General features: G+C 32.1%; 1 protein-coding gene across 5 annotated transcripts in view; it reads right to left on the minus strand.

Annotated features, from left to right (window-relative positions):
* The window catches only part of LOC145259315 (CD151 antigen-like), a 175,074-nt gene that overhangs the window by 58,403 nt on the left and 104,529 nt on the right, over positions 1-12,142 (minus strand). The window contains exon 1 of one of the 5 annotated variants that reach the window (XM_080117207.1): positions 1,440-1,989. The exons of 3 other annotated variants lie outside the window; for them this stretch is intronic. The gene's annotated coding sequence lies outside the window, so the exon portion shown is untranslated. Of the gene's footprint in view, positions 1-1,129; positions 1,178-1,439; positions 1,990-12,142 lie in introns of those variants that run through there. One more of the 5 variants, XM_080117209.1, reaches the window with a different exon arrangement.

Genomic DNA, 12,142 nt, shown 5'->3' on the forward strand with positions numbered 1-12,142 from the left:
ATATTTATATATTCGATATTTGTATTATTTTTTATACAAAACAAACACAATTTATATTTTTTTCTTTTCGCATGCGCAAATATACATTTATAGGTTGGACAACGTTTTTAATTTGAACTTTTTATGTGCGTATGCACGTGAGCCAGGGGTTACGAATAAGACTAGTAAAATGTGTTGGTTTCGAATCTAGTTTATAGAACCCGAGTCATATATTTCAACTTTTGAAATCACTACGATATATTGAGTACAATATTATAAAAGGTAGAATGTTTGCTCCATAATAATAATAATAATAATAATAATAATAATAATAATAATAATAATAATAATAATAAATACCAAATCTATATAAGTTAAAATATTATTCTAATTTGGGAGTTGATGGTAATGCACGTCAACAAGAAGTTGTGATTTTTTTTTGTTGACGAACACTACTGTCAACTCCTTCATTTTAATGTAATGATTGAGAGAATGCTACCATAAGAGTAGAGCATACTCTACATCACACTAAGAGGAGGAGGTAATCTGTGGGAGATAATTCCATGATAATTGAAGAGATACTACACTACCCCCCGCCCACCAATGTTGTGTCTTCAAATCTACTACAAGAGTACAATAAAGTGTAGTAATATTATAATTTCAGCTTCAGACCGACAGATACCAAATCTCCATTAGTAAAACTAGAAAAATATGCTCCCAACACCAGTTGCATATTATAAAATGTAAATGTTGTGTTTACGACTAAAAAACCGATTAAGGAATTTTCTTGTTAATGTACATTTCCCGAACCCTCACGAGGAACTAATGCCTGGAAGAATGATCTTCTGACAACAGAGCAGAAATTACAGTACACTAACAGCTAAAAAATGCCGAGATAATTATTGGAAGTATAGCATCATGACCATTAAACAGATATTACACTATAACTCAAACGTTGTGCAATGCCTGCTCTCAGTACGAACTAATGTATATTATCATATATTATTTTTAATTTTTTAATATTTTCGAGATAAACCACCTGGCAAAGGCCAGAAGATGAGTTGGCCAAAACGTGGTGAAATAACAACAAAAACTATGAAGATGAGGATAACAGTTCGCAAAAAATGAATACACGAATATGTTACATTACCTCGTCAACGGGTTCGGTAAAACCTTGAAGCATTGTCTCATGTAAACATAATCGATAGTCTACTGTCCCCCTGCCTTTAATCGAGAACTAAAAAATAGTAAAACCGTGTCTTAATAGAAGTAAAAGTATTATTTCGACTATATGTTAATAACAGACTTACAATAGTATATTAATAGAAGTAATAGAATTGTTTAGTTTCATACAGTAATGCTAATAATATAGTTTCGAGTTGGACAGGCACACAGACACACACTAACGCTTTCAGCAGTAATCGTGTAAAAAAATAAACAGCGATTTTCTTTTTACTTACCAATATACGTGTGTGTTCATTTTCTCAAATCCAACATCTGTAACGCGTGAAAACACGTGCGTAATATTTCACATGTTTTCCGTCTTTTTATTTTGTCTCCGGGTAAAAAAACAATCTCAGAGCAAGTTTCTAAAGGTTTAATAATTAGAATCTATGTAGTGCGTTTCCTTTTCATTGTTATTATTTTTTTTTTGTTTTGTTTACCTGCATATGATACAACAGCGGGTAAACAAAGACGTCCGATATGACGCACAGTGAGAGAGAGAGAGAGAGAGAGAGAGAGAGAGAGAGAGAGAGAGAGAGAGAGAGAGAGAGAGAAAGAAAGAAAGAAAGAAAGAAATACGGAGGTTTTTAGAGGGTGGCGTAAAGCAGATGCTGCTTAACTCGGTATATTAAATAAGTCCCAGCTTTGGGGGAGGGGTGTACTGTAGCGATGTGTTTGGGGGTTCACAGGTGAGTTTAATGAACTTATGACTGAAGCTGATGTCGGGTTTGTCTCAGCAGATGGGCAAGATAGAAAACTGTATAACATGATGCCCAATATTAACAATGGTTGCACAATGAAAGCGATTAGAGGTAGGTGTGCAGTGCACTTACGCACATATTATAAATCTAGATAGAGAGATAGACAAGCAGTCAGACATGGGAAGAGAGATTGATAGACAGTGAAAGAGAACACGGGAGAAAGAAATGACATAATTTGTAGGACTCAGCATGATACAACTGTTTGACTGGATTGATTTGTTCTGTTGATATTCGTTTTAGAATCAGATATACACGTGAGAACTCGTGAAAGTTAAGGTTACCAATGCAGACAGTGAAAGAGGTACTATGGATACGATAGTATAAGGTACAGACCTAATAGTATCGTATCCATAGTATCTCTTTAGCATTATTTTCGCCGTCATCTCCTCTAAAATGAAAGAAACATATAGATACGTATATAGTAATTTATAAAATATATATGGCATTTATAAATTACTAACTAGCTCTACCTATGTATTGAGCACTTTTGAAGTAAATACTTAAAGTTTACGCATAAAGTTATACTTTTATATATTAATTTTATGTGAGTAAATGAAGTAGTTATAGTGATACGTATATATATATACATGTATATATATATATTGATATAGATACGTATATATATTATTAGACAAAAGTCTATATTTTAAATTTTAAGATGTTGACCATCTTACCGTTTATTTTTTAAGTATATTGAAATTCACAATTCTTGACAGCAATTCATGTAATTATTGTGTCAATTTTATTTATTTATTCCGCCTTAACTTATGAGAAAAGAAACTCATCAACTTTAAAAGAAAATAAAAGGAATATGGGCATGATTACAAAATCTGAAAATCGGAAGAGAATTTGGTCAACATCTTGAAATTTGAAATATAAACATTTTTTATTAATTTGTATATGCTCTGTAGATACATCGAAGTTCATAAATAAAAGAATTGGTATGAATAAATCGTGAAATATAATTTAATAAACATATTTTCCCATACACGCAGACATATATTTGTAGTCATCGATATACAGTACTGTTTCGTTGTATCACAAATCATCAGTTCCGCTACACTAGCACCTCTCCAAAGCCGAGGATTGGACCTAGAACCATCGTGTTGAAAATCGGCAGTTTTTCCCATCGACCCACGGGAGCGGCGCCCGCAAATAACCTCGCCAAATATCTATTTTAAACAAACCTTCGTCCACCACTTTTATAGTGTTCAAAGCGTTTATTTATAAACCAACGGCGAGCTTCAGAGCATTAATTAAATTTATCTTTCTAACTTATATTTGAAACTAAAACATTTTAAAAATGAATCTGCTATTTTGTGCATCTAATCTGTTCATATTTAATATTGTAGTTCCTTAATTTTTATAATTTTCTCTGAATTGTTGATTTAATTTTTAATTTAATTATAATCTGATGTTATCCTTATTTCATCATTAACAATTATGATTTACTTGCAGAAAGCCCCGACATTATCCAACATTGAATGAAAAATGCCCTTTTCCATTATGCTCATAACACCATATTACTTTCTTTTTACAGTCTTTAACTCGTGTCACTCCCTAATATAGCTGGTAGAACCTGAAATGTTGAAAAACTCTCTGTATTATTGTTTCATGCATATAGTTTAATTGTTTTATTATTAAAATTCGATATACGTATTTGAAGTTTTAAGGTGTCTTTGTGCCCAGAGCTCTCTTAGGAGGAACATAGATATTTGGCTACTCGATACCGCATTTATTGTCTCTTCCGGAGAATCTTATACATATTTTAATTTCAATAAAATTGGATTGATTGTAAGTTTAGAACCTTAGAAATCTTATAAGACGACACTTAAAATTTGGGGAAACTATCCAGAAAATGTTATGGTTATGATTTTAATTTAATCGGAATAGAGTATATTTGAAATGTTTCTGCCTCATTGTCCCTTTAGTGGTGCACTAAGGTATTCAGGATCACTTCCATTGTCTCCCGAGAAAGTTTTACATATTAAAAGATGTTTGATTTTTATGTAGTTATGTAGATTCTCTAACATTTCATTCTCTAGAAAACCTACAGTAATTAACACACACACATATATATATATATATATATATATATATATATATATATATATATATGTATGTATATATATATATATATATATATATATATATATATATATATAAGAAAGAGAGCGAGAGGGAGTAAGAGAAATAGACAAATATACTTCGATAGAATGTTTCTATTATGATCCATTATCAACAAAAAATAATAAAACCAAAGAAATAAACAATATAACCCTACAGCTTCAGTGTGTGCATATTGTAGAACGAGTTAAACGAAGTATAAACACTTGAGAGAAAAATTTTTCCCAGACATACGGGGTGCACGTATAAGCTCTAGTGAAGAAAATGAAAACTGAAAGCAAGATTATATATATATATATATATATATATATATATATATATATATATATATATATATATATGTTTGAAATTGATATATAGGCAGCATTTTTTCATTCAAGCAAACATTATCAAATGCAACAGAGATACTTTGCTTTATGTTTCTTTTTTTATTTTTTCGATTTTCCGTAAAATCTGTGTTTTTTTATCAAAATCGATAATATTAAGAAGGTTCCATTGTCACTGTCACGAGCGCTTTCGGTACATCCACGAATTATCTTCAGGTGTTTAGAGACTAATGTGTTGAGAAGAAACAAAAATGGAAATTAAAAAGTGAAAAGTAAAATACACAATAAACCGCGTTAGGTGATGTTAAGTTAAAATATATAAAGTCGATGAGAAATCGATTAAAATATAGGTCGATTAAAAGTTAGAGTAATAAAATCAGCAAGCTCGTGGTCACTATTGGCAAAGTCCGTCCATTACGAGCTATGCAAAGCATTTAAACACATTGCTACTTTTCTCGTATGCAATATTATTTATAGTAAGGTGATGAATTATAATGTTTGACGCTCAAGAATTTTTAGTGACAATTATGGAACCCTCATTAATATTATCGATTTTGATATAAAAAGGATTATACAGAAAATTGAAAAAAAAAAAAAGAATCATAAAGCAAAGTATCTCCGTTGCATTTAGTAGTGTTTGCTTGAATATATATATATATATATATATATATATATATATATATATATATATATATATATTAAAAATTAGCCTAATCTCATTATTAATTTATTTCAAGCACATAATATACAAATGAGACGGGCTAATCAGGTTCATCTCAGACTTAAAGACTAATTCAAAAGTAAACCTGACTATTCGCCTCATTATAGAACGCTTGTATAGAGTTGAAAGAAATTTCTGAGATTAGGCTAATTTTGTGCCGTGTCTTTCTTTTAGTCTTTATGTATGCTTTACTTTGCATTGATCCTGCACACTAAGGATTTCCTAAAGAAATTGTTTTATCTTGTTCAGATTGACACTTTATCTCTTTCTTTCTTTCTTTCTCTTTCTCTCTCTCTCTCTCTCTCTCTCTCTCTCTCTATATATATATATATATATATATATATATATATATATATATATATATATATATATAGTTCATTACGGTATCCGTTACTTAGAAGGTACTATGACTTCCTGTCTATGGCTGCAATGTTATTCGATGAATCTGTTATTTTTCTGATTGTGGAAATAAATATAATTCACTCACGCCCGTCCACAACACACACACACACACACACACACACACACACACACACACACACACGCACACATATAAGGTCCCGTTTGTATTGGTTTAGTAACCGATGGTACCAATGTTTTTTCTCTGATATTCAGTAACACGCATATAAATAAACATTACGTTTTCATTTTAAATTTTCTTGATAAGCGTGCAAAAATTCAAATCCCTTGGAATTTTTATTTATTAGCGAAGAGTTTGCTAATGTTAATAATTGCTCCGGTAAACTCTTAAAATGTGTGTTTCTAATTTCTTAATTAACATTGCTGATTGTGAAATTCTAGTTTTTATGTAAAAATAAGCTTCTTAAATGCGTACACAATATATATATATATAATGAATAATAATTTTTCTGTCCACAGACACCAGCGTTTGATGCTTACGCAAGTAACAGTACAGGAAGTGACAATTATTGCTGGTCTCAGGATTCGAACCCCGTAAACGAAGTCAACCTTGACTTTGCGATGGAGCGTTTTTCCCCGCAGTTACCAGGAATTAACACTCAACGGAAGTAAATTAACATAATTATAAAACCTTGTAAAAGGCCTCGTCATAATCGACGAGCATAAGACCCCTCCCCCCCCAAAAAAAAAACAAGAATTTTGAAATGGCTTTTAACTATTCGATCGCTTTGTTCTTAATTCACTAAATAGGGTTCAATTTTAATATTCGTAAAAAGGCTCATTATTATAATATTTTTAAAATAAATATTTATAAATTTTTTATACCTACCGACACTACTGTTTCATGATTAAACAATCATCAGTTCAGGAAAGGAAAGTTACTGCTAATCGCGGAACTACAAAAACTAAAGACATATAGATTAAAAAAACATTGGTCTGAATTGCATCAAATTTGGCATGATGCACCAATGGAATGTAAGACGTTCCATAACAGGGTTGTGAAACATTTATTATAGTAGTAAATTATATATACACGAGGCGCACTGTTATTGAAGATGTTACCATTCACATTGTTGCGTTTTTTAAAAAAAAAGCCATTGACTCTAATCACAATAACATGTAGAATGTTGAATGTATACATCTGTTGATCTGTCTTCATAGTTAATTCCAGAAACGGGACACGCTCAAATTATTCTTTAAATACACACGGTTCTCCAATATTTTATGTCAGCAAACATTATGTCAGCAAACATCCTCTTGTTTCAAATTTCTTCCCTACAAACTATCGTCTTTTTAACCTTTTTATTAACGTTGTCCCCGCCTGGTGTTGCCCATGGTATTTTATGTTTATTATTGATACTTGCTTTAAATTTTGCCGGTGTTTTTTTTTTTTTTTTAACAATCTCTATTTCTATGGACTTTTGTTTTTGTGTTCTTTGGCTATACTTAAATGTAATAATAAATAATATGTCTTCGGTGATTCGTAATTCCTTCTAAATTATTTTTGTCCTAAACCAGAATACCCCTTCTGGGGGATCTTGATTTTCTCCGCATTTAAATCCAACATGGCGTATAATTCTGCTCTTGTGACGTAAATGGGGACATTTAGCAGGCGCGCACTTCTAATCGCTTTTCGTGACATTTTCACGCTTTTTAATAAAATTTAAATAAAAGATATCTACCATATTCAAAAGTATCGAAAAATAATTGAAACTAATTTGATCATCCATTGAGCTCGAGTGAAATTGTTTAAACGAAGAAAAAAGTGAATTGTGTAGTGATTATTTGTTTAAAACATATTCTGTAAAAATAAATTGATCAACAAACCAATAGATTGTTTAATCTTTCTTCGTTTACTAATGAATAAATTATCTAAACCAAAAGCCACACGAGGGCACGTTTTAATGAGATTAAATAACTGCCAGTTGTGAGATTTAATCTTCTGTAAGGACAAAGAATAAGTAATGGAATAGATCACGCTCGAATAATTGAGAAGTCGTTTCATGACAGAAATCTGCTGAAAATTTATTAAAAGAAAACCATGTTGTAATCTGTAGGGAAGTAGTACTGTGCTAATGTGTTCCATAGTCTGAAAGTTCTTGCGAAGACGCCGTGTTCATGGAAATTCTATGTGGTATAAGAAACTTTTTTGAATCTGTAGTAATAAACTGAATTCTTGTTGTGGAAGTCTTGCACGGAGAAACTCATGTTCGTTGACATGCCGTAAAGCTCAACAAATAATAATAATAAAACTGGCCCCAGCTTTAAAAGTGTTTTGTACTACATAACATCATGAACGTTCGTCGCTATCTTTCATCGGGCCAGTCGTCATTACTCTCATCCGCCTCATTTATAGCATTTTATAATCCATTTCCCGCCCCACCTCATCTTTATAATTAATTCATACTTTACCAGTAAACAAAACAAATATTTCTGCGTAACTTAAAAAGGTATCCTTATTCTGATGGAGATATAGTTTCTACACGATAATCAAGTCTCAAAATATTACTTAAAAAGAACATGGACTGACAGTGTTAATTCTCATTACATGCGATAATAAATAAGAATAAAAATACTTAACACTTATGTTATGACTTCGGTTATGACTGAGAAAACGAGAACAATTTACCGCCGTGAATGATAAATTTTAGATTAAGTTTACAGATCATATAATTAAAACTGCACTGTTCAGGTGGATATAAATAAGATGTTAAGTAACAATCGGTTATACAGAATTTGGGGGGAGATTGGAGGTTCAATCTTCCTTTTAAAAGGTAATAATTACAAATACCATTTGTAATTATTACCTTTTAAAAGGAAGACTGAACCTCCAAAGAATCAAAAATAGTTATTATAATAAACGAAAAAAATTGTCAAAATAACACTTTTAAATATTCAGTATATTCAGTTTAGTTTTAGGGGTTTTACTGCGTCGGTAAACAATGACCCCCACAGAAGAAAGCGGCAGAAGAGGATCATTGAAACAGGAAGAGACGAGTGGCAAATTTTGATTTGGGTCATATTTAGGATTACGTGAAGCATGAAATCCTTTTGTAGAAGCACGCAGTATAATAAGGGATATGCAGCCTGAATGAAATCAGCGACTGTCACAGCTTGTTAAACAGGTACCGAACCTTCAGTCAGCATGCTATTTCTACTGCCCTCTACTGTCGAATTTGTTACTTGTTAGTAGTTTCAAAACAAAACAAAGAAAAACACACATAAAGTTTGCTTTGTTAGTTGTCAAAAATGGTTATTATTATTTATTTGCTTTTTAAAAAAACGAAATAATTTCCCGTAGGCAATTAATTCAAATATTATTTAGAGACGACTACGCACAGTAGTCTTCAACGAGCGTGCGAGTGCCTTCTGTATGGATATCTGGTTTAATACGCATTCTCCCGGCTTTCTTGTCATTTCCTTAATCTTGAATTGATTTGTGCTTCACTAACTCCCTCTTTACTCATCTCCATCAGTATATTTAAGTCTCCTGGTTATGTCATCCTTTTACCCTGTAAACATTTTTTCATTTCCTATTGGATATATTTGCAAATTTCGTTTGTTTATCAAATTTATAACAACTTACCGGACCTACTTTGAAAGCTTAATTAATTTAAAGTTAGTATGAAAAAAATATATGTAAAATTTCGTGAAAAGAAATGGGCTACTTCGCATTTACTTTAGAGAATTATTAACTGTAATGATGTATTTACCTGCGTTTTTGTTTTTTGACAAAATTAGAAATTATGCTTTTTAAGCAAGAATAACTCGCCTTGAGCTAATGTCGAATATTTTTTATATCTATGTTTTTACAGAATATCAAAAAGGTCACTTACTTTTATTTATGTACTGCTTTATATGTTATGTTAATTTCTTTAAATTGATTAAAAAAAGTACCAAGTTAAAAATATTTTACTCTGACGTAAAATTCGAAATCGGACATTACTATACATTTTTAGTAATATGTAATCTGCCTATTCCTTTTTTCAACTAATCACCTGTTTCCGTTTGCATATGATGAAAACACTCCAAAATCACCATAATATTTAATAATATACAGATTGTTGGGTTACTTCTTAACTTCAAATACTTTTACCAAAGTTCATTTATTTTTCTGCGTTATTTTAATATTTTTTCCGACATTTACTTTTCTGTTTTTTCCAGTCTTTGACAGAAAGTTATGTTACATTAACCTCCTACCGCTTTATGGTGGTTAAATTTTTAAGATGGCGAGGACTGCCTACAGTTTTGTACTAGGCTTCTGCTACCACCATTATATATACCGTATATTTCGGCGTAAAGGCGACTGTCAGATAAGTCGAGATAAAAAATTGGAGCAAATTTTAATAAATTTATTATATATCGGTTGTATAAGATGACTGCTAAATCACGAAACCATGTTTGTTTAGGCTAGGCTAGAGATTGCAACACCCGGTATCTTAATGAAATATTGGATTTTAAAGATGACTTTTTAAAGGGTCGTCTTATACACCGAAAAATGCAGTAATCAACAAACTCTTCTCCGTTTATACTAAAGACATGCTAATTATCGAATGCATAATAATTATAAGGCATAATAATTCTTTATAACTAAGACGTGTTTGTTGCCAATAGAAGGTCATACATAACTCAAGACGATGCAGCTATAATTATGAAATTAGCAAATTCGAGACCCATACGAAATTTCGTATCTCCCACGGGGTTGAGAAGTTCAAACAATTAATAAAAACGATAAGGTTACAAATTCTATTACGACAGATGCTCATTAGGCTGAACCGAAATAACATGATATGCATCTCTCGAGTTTATCCTCATACATCTCTCTCTCTCTCTCTCTCTCTCTCTGTCTCTCTCTCTCTCGACAGAGAGATAGATAGATAGATAGAGAGACAGAGACGAAGGCGAAAGAGAATAAATGTAGACACGCTCAAAAAATATATATTCAGATATATTTCAAGAGATTTTCAACGCTGCGCACATTTTTTACACATATATTATCTATACTATAAAATATTATATAAAAACATTCAAATATTATATACACGCACATATCCTAAACTTTATGTATAAATACGTATTATCAATGTGAAATGAATACACATACTCATTTTAAACATTACGCTATACGAAAACAAATGCGTTCTAAACGTTACATATTACAGGTAGACACGTTTTGAACGTTACATAGATATATGTACACAGGATAGACGTTACATACGCAGACACCATAGTTTCATACTCATTTTAAGTGTCGTACACACAAAGATTTTGACATGGCCTACACGCATAGAAATTCACATATTAAGCGTTATATAAATATAATATAATATAATATATATAAATACACTGCGTGTCAAATTATAAACGAGATAACATTTTGTTAACAATTTCAGAAACCTACCGTTAGTTTCCTATCAAAAGCTTCGGAAACGTTGGCAATGCTGAGCTGCGCGTACTGTGATATATTCGTACTGTTCCGCGTAATATAGACAACTTGTCATCGTAATTGCTGAATCCACGGTATTTGAGGTATGTCAAATTATTAAGAAGACAGTTGGTTTCGTCAATAAAATGAGTCCTAAAGGTGGTTTGAGTAGTTCTGAAAAGAGAACTATCACAGAACAGCCAGCAAACGGTAAAACTACTCTCGATATATCGAAAATAATAGGAAGGTACCATCAAACTGCGAATAACTTTGTCACTGAGCCTAGAAAGATAAAGGTAAATCTAAAGTTTGTTTTACGCCGTTCTCTACTCCAAATTAAAGGTGAAGTTGTTAAGAACTCTGGGCAAATAAGTCGAGAAGTCTTTGACCAAGCCGGATTGAAGAATGTCTCAAAAAGTACTCAATGTCGCCTTCTGAAAGAAGTGGCAAAGTCTGTTAAGCCTGTGACAAAGCCCCATTAAAGCAACATTACATACAAAACCAATTGAAATGGGCAGAGGACAACATTAAAACGGATTTTTCCAAAGTTTTGTTCACGGATGAAATGCGTGTCACTCTTGATGGACCAGATGGCTGGAGCAAGGGATGGGTCCTAGATGGACGACATCGTCATCAGCGGTTAAGGCGCCAACAAGTTGGTAGTGGGATAATGATTTGGGATGGGATTATCGAAGGTACTTTAGTTAGTCCATGGAGAGTTCCAGAGGGCGTAAAAATGACGTCAAATGCTAGCATAGCTTTTCTGAAAGAAGCACTTAACTATGACTGAAGAAGCAAATATTGACGTTCAGAAGAACCATTATATTTATGCAGGATAATGCTTCCTCGCATGCAGCAAACAAAAACAAAGAGTATTTGCAAGAACTGGGTTTCTCTGGGCTACGGAAGATGGAGTGGCCTCCGAAATCACTAGATTTGAACCCAATTGAGAACCTTTGGAGTATCATGAAGCGACGCCTCTATACAAGTGGACGTCAATTTAAGAGCATAGATGAATTATGGGATGCTTTGCAATACGTATCGCGAGGAATAACTGTTGGGCGAAATCACAAATTTGACTAATTCTGTGGACCAACGTCTTTTACAAGTCATTCATAAAAAAGAATCACATATCCCCTACTAATTATGTTAACGTAGA

The sequence above is a fragment of the Euprymna scolopes genome, chromosome 34, assembly GCF_053919585.1.
Source record: "Euprymna scolopes isolate OS-2025 chromosome 34, ASM5391958v1, whole genome shotgun sequence".
NCBI lineage: Eukaryota > Metazoa > Mollusca > Cephalopoda > Sepiida > Sepiolidae > Euprymna > Euprymna scolopes.